The following is an 11,346-nucleotide window of genomic DNA, read 5'->3' on the forward strand; positions in this document are numbered from 1 at the left end:
TTACAGAGGGTGGTGGGGGCCTGGAATGCGCTGCCAAGTAGGGTGGTGGAGGCAGGCACGCTGACATAGTTTAAGACTTACCTGGATAGTCACATGAGCAGCCTGGGAATGGAGGGATACAAACGATTGGTCTAGTTGGACCGAGGAGCGGCACAGGCTTGGAGGGCCGAAGGGCCTGTTTCCTGTGCTGTATTGTTCTTTGTTCTTCAGTACCCCTTCTGTCTGTGTTGACTTGGCAAAGGCATGATTGGTGATACTTCAGTACTTCTGAGATATTTAGGTTATGCTAAGCTTCCTAAATAGATAGGAACACACTATCATTGCAGCAGTGAATGATGACCTTGGTATCAGGATTGAGATCCTGGTCCGCAAATACTCCCTACCTTAGTTGGCCAAGGGCTGAGTAGCTCATTGGTGTCTCTGAATTTAATTGTCAATGCCTCTTCGTCAAGAGAAGGGTCTGAAGATGTGGAAAATGATCCACATTTTCCAGGTGCTCTCAATTGTTTTCATTGAATGGGGCGGTGCTGTGCTCTGCATGCTGGTTGAAAGTTCCGAATCTAGAGGGTGACTTGGGAGTGCTACCACCTGCAAGTTCCATCCCTCCATGAGTCTGCTGTCTTTGTCCAAGATAATAGAGGCTGATTTGGAAGATGTACCACAGCAGCTTACCAAGACTTTGAAACCATGCAGTTCATCCTTCAAGGCAAAGGTGAGGTCAAAGAAGTGCACCTTGTAGATGCCAAGCAGTGCACTGGGTGTATTTGTCAGTAGATGGTGTCCAGCTTTGTGTTGGACCTACACTCATCCAGGAAGTTGGGAGAACAACATTCTATCATGCTAATTTGGACCTTGCAGATGGTGGAAAAGCTGAGAAGTCAGGTGAGTTAATTGCTATATAATCCTCTGCCACAAGAGCAGGAGGGGACCATTTGGCCGCTTGAACCTGCTCTATTTGCTGCACTATCCCATATCCCTTAAAGTTTATTTAGTAATCTATTAATCTCTGCCTTGAACAGAAATGAGCCTCCAGTCCTTTGGCATAGAATTCCAAAGACACTCAACTTGCTTCTGTAAAGAAATTCTTCCTCTGCTAAATGGCTCAGCTCTTATTCTGAGACAGTATCTCCCTGCCTGCCCAATTCTAGAAACTTGATGTCTGTGTCGATATGCACGATCTTACATCTCCACATCATGCCAAATTCTAGACAACCCTCTATAAAAGCAAATTACTGCGGATGCTGGAATCTGAAACCAACAGAAAACGCTGGAAAATCTCAGCAGGTCTGACAGCATCTGTAAGGAGAGAAAAGAGCTGACGTTTCGAGTCCAGATGAACCTTTGTCAAAGCTTTGGATGGAGGTTGGATTCTGGTATGCCATTCAGTCCTTTGAGCCTACTCCCTTGAAATAAACTTGTGGCTGATCATCTCAATGCAACAGACGCCCTTCAGTTCATTAAGTCTGTACAGACATATGAAACGCTGACTTGCCTACCTAATCCCATTTACCAGCATTAGCCTTGAATGTCTTTTTATTCATTCGTGGGACATGGGTGTCACTGGCTGGCCAGCATTTATTGCCCATCCCTAGTTGTCCCTGAGAAGGTGGTGGTGAGCTGCTGCTTTGAATCGCTGCAGTCTATGTTCTGTGGGTTGACCGACTGCTGTTAGGGAGGGAATTCCAGGATTTTGACCCAGCCACTGTGAAGGAATGGTGATATATTTTCAAGTCAGGATGGTAAGTGACTTGGAGGGGAGCTTGCATGTGACGGTATTCCCATTTATCTGCTGACCTTGTCCTTGATGGAAGTGGTCGTGAGTTTGGAAGGTGCTGTCTCAGGACCTTTGAATTGCTGCAGTGCATCTTGTAGATAGTGTACACTGCTGCTACTGAGCGTCGGTGGTGGAGGGATTGAATGTCGAAGTGGTGTCAATTAAGCGGGCTGCTTTGTCCTGTTTGGTGTCTCCGTATACCTTTTCCCCACTCCACTAACATGACCTTCCACCTTCGGAGATCTGTGGTCAACAAATGTGCCACAGCCTCCAATACCTTGTCCTTCCCTGTCAATTTGCTCAGGAAGTTCAGTCTCTCCCTGAATTCCATGCCATCATCCTCATTCTCCTGGGTGAAGACATGAAGTATTTATTCAACACTCTAGCAATGTCCTCTGGATCAACCCATAGTTTGCCTGGTTATCCTCTTCCCATAGGTATACTTATGGGATATCTTGTGATTTTTTTTTCCCCCTACTTTTATCAGCCAGAGCTTTCTCATGTCCCTTTACTTTCCTAACTCCTTTTTAAGCTCCACCATTGATTTTCTGTACTCCGTTAATGCCTCTGCTGATTTGCTCCCCTTGTACTTGTTAAAAGTCTCTCTTCCTTCTCATAGCATCTTGAATATCCATGGTTCTCTGGGCTTGTTACTCCTTCCTAATCAGTCGAAAGGGAACATGGTGGTGTACCTCCTCATTTTCTTTTTGAATGCTCTCTACTGCTCTTGTGTAGATTTTCCTACAACTGTTCCCAGTCTATCTTGGTCAATTCCTGCCTTTTTTTCACTAAACTCTGCAATTCTATCTCTTCCCCCCCCCCCCGATTCTAAATGTTTCTTTGGGGCAACTTGTCTAAATCAAAGTTTGTTATTGACTCACTAAAATGCTTCCCCCAACCACCTGTACAGCTTCATTCCCCAGAATTAGGTCCAGCACCGCTTCTTCTCTTGTTGGACCCTCTACATATTGATTTTATATATCCTTCTGACTATTGGGGGGGGGGGGGCTAAACATCTAACAATGTGGCTGTCCCTTTTTTATTCCTAAGCTCTACCCACAAAGTTTCATTTGATGCCCCCTCCAAGATATTATCTCTCACTGTAGTAACTGCCTCCTTTTAACTAATAATGTAATGCCTCCTCTTTTACTTCCTATCTTGCCTTGAAGATACTGTATCCCGGAATGTTGAGTTGCCAAGCCTGCCCCTCACTCAACCATATCTCTGTGATGGCTATTATATCACACTTCCACATGTCTCACATTGCCCTCAACTCATTGTTTTACCTGCAATAGTCCTGGTATTTAAAATAGAGGCCATCCACCTTTGCCTTACTCCCTTGAAACTTAATACACTTCCTCTGACTTGATTCCAAAGAAACCTGTTGGACGTTAACCTGGTGTTGTGAGACTTCTTACAGTGGATTATGTTAGCAGTGGTTTCATCAAGTCTTATCCAAGCAACTAATTCATGAGTTGACCATCGGATTAGAGACCATCCGGATATCTTTTACCATTTGCTAATTTGAATTTTGGTCCAACAATTCCAATTTGCTTTAAGCTGGTTAATTTAGATTTACACATTCCATTAACTGTTCCTGTTGACTGTCACAGGCAGTATAGCTACAGTTAGCTCAGTGGAAAGATAAGCAATCACAGGAACATAAGAACATAAGAAATAGGAGCAGGAGTAGGCCATCTAGCCCCTCGAGCCTGCCCCGCCATTCAATAAGTGCTAACCACTGTGCTACCGTGCCTATTAGCTATGAGGAGAGGTTGGATCAGTACCACTTACCCGCCTGATCCCCATAACCCTTAATTCCCTTACCGATCAGGAATCCATCCATCCGCGCTTTAAACATATTCAGCGAGGTAGCCTCCACCACCTCAGTGGGCAGAGAATTCCAGAGATTCACCACCCTCTGGGAGAAGAAGTTCCTCCTCAACTCTGTCTTAAACCGACCCCCCTTTATTTTGAGGCTGTGTCCTCTAGTTTTAACTTCCTTACTAAGTGGAAAGAATCTCTCCGCCTCCACCCTATCCAGCCCCCGCATTATCTTATAAGTCTCCATAAGATCCCCCCTCATCCTTCTAAACTCCAACGAGTACAAACCCAATCTCCTCAGCCTCTCCTCATAATCCAAACCCCTCATCTCCGGTATCAACCTGGTGAACCTTCTCTGCACTCCCTCCAATGCCAATATATCCTTCCTCATATAAGGGGACCAATACTGCACACAGTATTCCAGCTGCGGCCTCACCAATGCCCTGTACAGGTGCATCAAGACATCCCTGCTTTTATATTCTATCCCCCTCGCGATATAGGCCAACATCCCATTTGCCTTCTTGATCACCTGTTGTACCTGCAGACTGGGCTTTTGCGTCTCATGCACAAGGACCCCCAGGTCCCTTTGCACGGTAGCATGTTTTAATTTGTTTCCATTGAGATAGTAATCCCATTTGTTATTATTTCCTCCAAAGTGTATAACCTCGCATTTCTCAACGTTATACTCCATTTGCTATATCCTCGCCCACTCACTCAGCCTGTCCAAATCTCTCTGCAGATCTTCTCCGTCCTCCACACTATTCACTTTTCCACTTATCTTTGTGTCGTCTGCAAACTTCGTTACCCTACACTCCGTCCCCTCCTCCAGATCATCTATAAACAAACACCTTCTCTTCTGGGATTCTCAATAAAACACCTAAAGAAAATGAAGTTAAGGCTGCCAACCATTTGGTTTCTTGACCTAATTTCAAATCTGAGGTAGCTGAGGAAACTTGGAATATAAAGATAGGTGATTAAAGGTGCTAGAGGAAGACATTAAAGTCATCTCAAATCCAGCTAAGTCATTGAATATAATCAAGAGATGGATAGTTTTTTGGAATATTAATGTTATCAAGGGGATGGGGAGAAAGCAGGAAAACAGTATTAGTACCATAGCAGAATCGAGACACCGCATCATACATTAAAACAAGTCAGGGTTCCATATCTAACGATGCACGGCCATCACAATCCACATGCATCCCATAGACAATCTGGCTCTGGTCTCCTGTTCATTGTCCCACAATGCTTGTGCTGTCTCGGCTCCACAAATCAGAGTTCACATCAAAATTCTGGGACCTCCATCCTGAACAGCACTGTGGGTGTTAGTGACACCACAGGGACTAGCATAGTTCAAGGCAGCAGCTCTTCCTTCTCCAGGGTAGTTAGGGATGGGGTGGGCAATAAGCCAGTGATGCCCATTTGCTGTGGTCAAATGAAGTCCCTGAAGTGTCTTGGGGTTGTACAAACTTCATTCTCGGACAATAAGTTATAGATGGTGTGGGAGCTACAACAAACACCAATCATATCCACCTGGGATAGAGTGGCCGTATGTTACAATTTCCCTGGCTGGGGAATTGGAGTCTTGGGTTCCATCCCAGCTGAGTGAAAATCTTCAACTGCTGCATGTATTTCAGACTCAGGATGTCCAAAGATTCACAAACCACTGAGTGAAAAGAATCTGAGACTTGATGGCTGACCCCTCATCCTGAGAATGGTGTGACCTCTCCAGCCAGAGGAAGGAGCCTCTCAGCACTTACCTTCTAATAATTCTGCAAGGTTCACTGATGTGGGGATACCGGTGTTGGACTGGGGTGGACACTTCACCCGAGGAAGGAACAGCGCTCCGAAAGCTTGTGATTTCAAATAAACCTGTTGGACTATCACCTGGTGTCGTGTGACCTCTCATTAGATTTCAATGAGATCACTTAGTTTTCTATATTCAACCCCATTTACACCTTCACAAGACCCATGTCTTGTTTCCTTGTCTGTCCCATTCCTATTTCCATTTGTCTTGCACCATAACCCCACTGGCCATTTCATCACTCCTCCCTTTCACACACTCAGACCTTTGTCTGTTTTATTTCCTCCTGCCTCTCTCTGCACCTGCACTCGATTACAAACATTCATCTCGCTAACTTCCCTCAGTTCTGATGGAAGGTTATTAACCTGAAACCTTAACTCTAGTTTCTGCAGAGATGCTGCCAGACCTGTTTATTTCCTGTTTTCGGGCTGATTCACTGCAGCTTGCAATTTAGGGCACACCTGATTGTTAGACAGGTTAAACAGGTCAGGGTTGACTGGAAAATAAAGAAAGTTTATTAGACGTCAATTGAACAATCACCAGCTTCGATTTTTGTTATTCTGACTCATGCAAGATTTTCCCGAAAAGTAGTCATTTTGGGCATGAAAATCGATGCGATTCACGCCACTGGAACCGGTGCGGTCCCCAATCACAACCTTTCCCCACTTAAATAGGGTTGACAGTCAGAAGCTTTTTCCCAGAGTTGAAATAGGGCTTGCACTGAAGGTGAGAGGAGGAAAGTTTGAAGGAGATGTGAGGGGCAAGTTATTTTTCACACACAGTGGTAGGTGTCAGAGGGTGGTGACAGTCTGGGAGGGTGGTGGAGGCAGGATGCCTCACATTCTTTAAAAAGTACTTGGATGAGCACTTGGCACGCCTTAACATTCAGGGCTATGGGCCAAGTGCTGGCAAGTGGGATTAGGTGGGCAGGTCAAGACATTTCATGTGTTGGTGCAGATTCGATGGGCCAAAGGGCCTCTTCTGCACTGTGGTATTCTGTGTCTGGAATGCATTGCCAGGGGTGGTGGTGGAGGCAGATACAATAGGGGTGTTTAAGGGGCTTTTAAATAAGCACGTGAATATGCAAGGCAGCAGCAGCAGTGTGACCAGGAGAATAGAGGCCAATGACCTCCGACATGCTGCAAGGGTGAGTGACCACCTGTCTCCCCTGGAACAAGCAGTGACCCACAGTGAGGTTGGCCTGTACCAGAGGAGTGAGGATCCACTGCACCTCCATCCAGATGACCCGTCTCAAAGGGGGCTGTTAACAGCTCAGAGCCTTATCCTTATTTACTGCACAGTGGCACAATGGTTAGTGCCACTGCCTCACAGTGCCAGGGACCTCAGCCGACTGTTGGGTGACTGCACGTTCTCCCCTTGTCTGCGTGGGTTTCCTCCAGGTGTGCAGGTTTGGTACATTGACCATGGTAAATTGCCCCTTAGTGTCAGGGGGTTAGCACGGTAAATACGTGGAGTTACAGGACTAGGGCCTGGGTGGGATTGTTGTCAGTGCAGGCTCGATGGGCCGAATGGCCTCTTTCTGCACTAGGGATTCTATGATTTAGGAACCCATGTCCCTTCTCTTGCAGGATCACCATCTGTTGAGGCCGGGCTATCGAGAGGCACAGCCCCTTCACAACCCTCAACAGCATCTCGGAGGAGATCTCCGAGGAAGACACCAAAGACGTCTCACCTCTCTCAGCCGCACCGTACGCCATCGCAGAGACACGCACCGTGGTGGGCAGAATTAGCAGATGGGTTTCTGGGTCACTATCTGCTGAGCACCACACAGCTGCTGACGCTCATCAGCTGGAGACAAGAATGTCCCAGGGATCGGAGAGTCAAGGGTCTGCTGGATCCCAGGACACAGCTGTGCTCCAGCCAGGTGCTGAGCCTCTGGACACGTTCATCACTGAGTTGCTGGAGATGCAAATACAGGGCTGAGAAATCCAGGAAGGGGTGTCAGCAACATTCCTGTGACTGCAAGGCTGAATGGAGGAGGCCCAAAGCTTTCGGGAGGTGGGGGGGGGGGGGAGTGGAGATTTTGTCGGCATAGCGTGGCACCCAGTGCAAGGGCGGCAACCGCAGTGGAAAACTGGGGCAGGATGTCATGAGTGGTGTAGTTAAAGGTATGGATCAGTCTCGGAGGACCAATGCTGAGAGCACGGCCAGACACAGAAGTCCATCGCTGAGGACTACACCATGGTGCAGACAAAGTCAGGTCTCCAGGAATGGCAGCAGCAGAGAGGCAGAGGCTTCTGGCGATCACTCCAGCAGCCCCTGGAGCGTCTCAGGGGCCTTTGAACACCCCAAGTGAGGAAGCAGCCCTGGAACCCATCCCAGGGCCTTCCATCAAGGAAATTTGCAATTTGCAGCCCTTCAGAATCCCCCCCCCCCCCTCCCCAATCCCAGCGCATCTCAGGAGCGGTGGTCAGAACAGGATGACACTGCATCACCAGTGCAACCTGGAAGTCAGCCGGGTCCCTTCAGGTCCAGATCCTCTCGAGGCTGCCCAGCAAGGGCATAACAAGCCACAGGGAGCGGAAGGGAACAGGCCTCTACCATTTCTGATTGAAATTCTGGGGAAACACCTCGATGTAGCGGTAGAAAATGCAAGAATACAAAGTTGTAGGTGCACTGAGTGGGTGTGAATAATGATTTGATTTGATTTGATTAATTATTGTCACATGTATTAGGATTCGGTGAAAAGTATTGTTTCTTGCACGCGATACAGACAAAGCATACCGTTCATAGAGAAGGAAAGGAGAGAGTGCAGAATGTAGTGTTACAGTCATAGCTAGGATGTAGAGAAAGATCAACTTAATGCGAGGTAAGTCCATTCAAAAATCTGATGGCAGCAGGGAAGAAGCTGTTCTTGAGTCGGTTGGTAGGTGACCTCAGACTTTTGTATCTTTTGCCCGAGGGAAGAAGGTGGAAGAGAGAATGTCCGGGGAGCGTGGAGTCCTTAATTATGCTGGCTGCTTTGCTGAGGCAGCGGGAAGTGTTAGTAAGGGCATTGATAATGTAGTGCCACCACAAAGCACCTCAAAGCCACAACGCCTCTGTCTTTAAACCCAATCCCAAAAGGAAAGGTCATCTCTCCATCTAAACTCAGATCCTCCTGAAGGCCGTCCAAACAATCCCAACATTGTGACTCTAAGGAGATCCTCAGTGTCAGGCATCATTCACTGATCAACCACAACCCCCATCCTAGGGAAACCCCCAAACTGGCCCCCTCCAGCCCAGCCCGAGCCCCCCAACCCCCAGCTCCCTGAATAACCCCCCTTGCCATCTGGCCAGCGGCTACTTTCTTCTTGTGCACCCTGGATCTAAGTGGTGAGTGATGCCCACCTCCTTCATCCCTCTGGGAGTCCATGGTGCCTGGTCTGTGATTTTAAGGACCAATGGTAATTGGCACTCGAGTGACATCACGCTAGTGGGCGGGAAGATTCCATGAGACCAGAACATCTGACTTCCATCTTGTTAATGAGTTTGAAATTGATTCAAAAACATTCTAACCAGCTTCCCGCCCTTTCTGGGCATGAACTGGATCACACCAGTGGGAAGGGCCCAGGAAGATCCCATTCGGAATTCCCGCCGGTGTGAATCCTGTTTTTGGCTTCTCACCAGAGTTTCCGGCTATAACAGGATTTGTATCCATCAGAAATGGGGTCAGAAAATTGTCCCCATGATGTTTTTGAGATAATTACACGGGTAAAAAGGAATTGTTTTGGAATTCAGTGGTAGATACCTAATATATAATGACCTTTGTTCTGTTATTTTCAGAGAAATCTCTGATCTGAGTTTGTAAATTAATCCAGTGTTGGGATAAGCAACAAGAACCTTAATCTCTCCTGATTTCCTTCTTTCATTACGACCCTTGTATTTCTTCTCCCTTTAGCCATTCCTCGATTCTGCACTGTTTTTGCTCTCTAACCTTTCCCATTTCTGAGGAAAGGTCATTGACCTGAAACGTAAATTCGGTTCTTCTCTCCACCCGACCTGCTGAATATTTTCTGTTTCTATTTCTGATTTCCAGCAACTGTTTTGCTTTCGATTTCTTTAACAGAGCTTGTTAGAACACGGAATGTTCCAGCATGAACTGGCAACAGCAGGATTCATGCTAGTTTTTCAAAGGCTTGTGGATAAATATCTTTGAAAAAAGCTGGAGGCAAGAGCTTTATACCTGCTGGCCTCTCCCACCCTGCTTCCTGTAAAACTCCATTCCATTCTCCCATTTCTCATTTCCTTCAGCTCGATCCTGACGGTGCAATTTTTTACACCAACTCTTTTGAGATGTCTTCATTTCACCTCAACCAAGGATTCCCACTCCGGTTGATAGAGCCCTCCACCACGTCTGATCTCTGTCACTCACTTCCGCTCTTACCCATTCTCCTCTTTCTCTGAACCATTCTAGGCTTCACCTGGTTTTCATCCTCCACCCCAGCAGCCTCCATATTCAACAGATCATTTTCCGCCATTTTTATCAACTCCAGTGTGATGCCATCAGCAAACACATGGCGCGTGCCCTCCGCTCAGCAATCCAGACGGACTATTACGCCCCTCAGGAACACATGACACAATCTTTCTTCCCTCCACACAAACACACAAGATCTTTCACCTTCTCCCTCTTCACCATCCAAAGCCCCAGGCGCTCCTTCCAAATGAAACAGCGATTCACTTGTACCCCTTTCAATGTAGTTTACCATATTTGCTGTTCACATTGTCACCTACACATTAGGAGACAAAGGTTGCTTTGCAGAACGTCACTACAAGCAAGAGCCTGAGCTTCCTATCATTTGTCATTTGAACTCTCCACCTTGCTCCCACTCTGACCTTGTCCTCTGTGACCTGCTCCTAATGAAGCTCAAGGAGCAGATCCTTATCCTTTGTCTCAGTGATCTACACTCTTCTCAACTCGATATTGAGTTCAGCAAATTGCAATCATAACCTCGACCTCCATCATGTTCTCCTGCGTGCAGTTTTAGTCTCCTTATCCAAGAAAGGATATACTTGTCAGAGAATGGAGCGCAGAGAAGGTTCACCAGACTGATTCCTGGGAGGGTAGGATTGTGGTATCAGGAAAGATTGGGTCGACTGGGCCTGTCTTCACTGGAATGTAGAAGAATAAGAGGGGATCTAATTGAAACATACAAAATTCTGACAGGGCTGGACAGACAGGGTGCAGGGATATTGTTTCTTCTGGCTGCGGCAGGGTGGGGGGGATGGGGGTAGGGGGCACCTAGAATAAGGGGTCACAGTCTCAGGATAGGGGATGGGCCATTCAGGACTGAGATAAGGAGAAACTTTTTCACTCAGAGGGTGGTGAACCTGTGGAATTCTCTCGCACAGAAAGCCATGGAGGCCAAGATACTGAATCTATTTAAGATGCCTGTCCTTTCAAATCCTCCCTGTTTACCATCGAGGTCCCAAACACTCCTTCTCGCTCTCTCTCCCCCTCTCCCTTTCTCCCTCTCTCTGTAAAAACGTAAGCAATTCTGAGGAGTCAGGGATCAAGTGAAAGCAGAGATAAAGATCACGATTGGTGGACTCTCAGAGGCTTTTTCCCAGGGTGGAAATGGCTGCTACGAGAGGACTCAGGTTTAAGGTGCTGGGGGGTAGGTACAGGGGAAATGTTAGGGGGAAGTTTTTCACACTGAGGGTGGTGGGCGAGTGGAATCGGCTGCCGTCGGTGGTGGAGGCAAACTCAATCGGGTCTTTTAAGAGACTCCTGGATGAGTACATGGAACTTAATAGGATGGAGGGTTATAGGTAGGTCTAAAAGGTAGGGATATGTTCGGCACAACTTGTGGGGCCGAAGGGCCTGTTTTGTGCTGTAGTTTTTCTATGTTTCTATTGCACTCCCCACATTGAGGTCTCGAGACTTTAGAATGATTCCTGAACCATTAGCAGCAAGCCTCCTGGTGCCCTGTGAACCCCAGTGACC

This window comes from Mustelus asterias, chromosome 22 (assembly GCF_964213995.1).
Source record: "Mustelus asterias chromosome 22, sMusAst1.hap1.1, whole genome shotgun sequence".
Taxonomy (NCBI): Eukaryota; Metazoa; Chordata; class Chondrichthyes; order Carcharhiniformes; family Triakidae; genus Mustelus; species Mustelus asterias.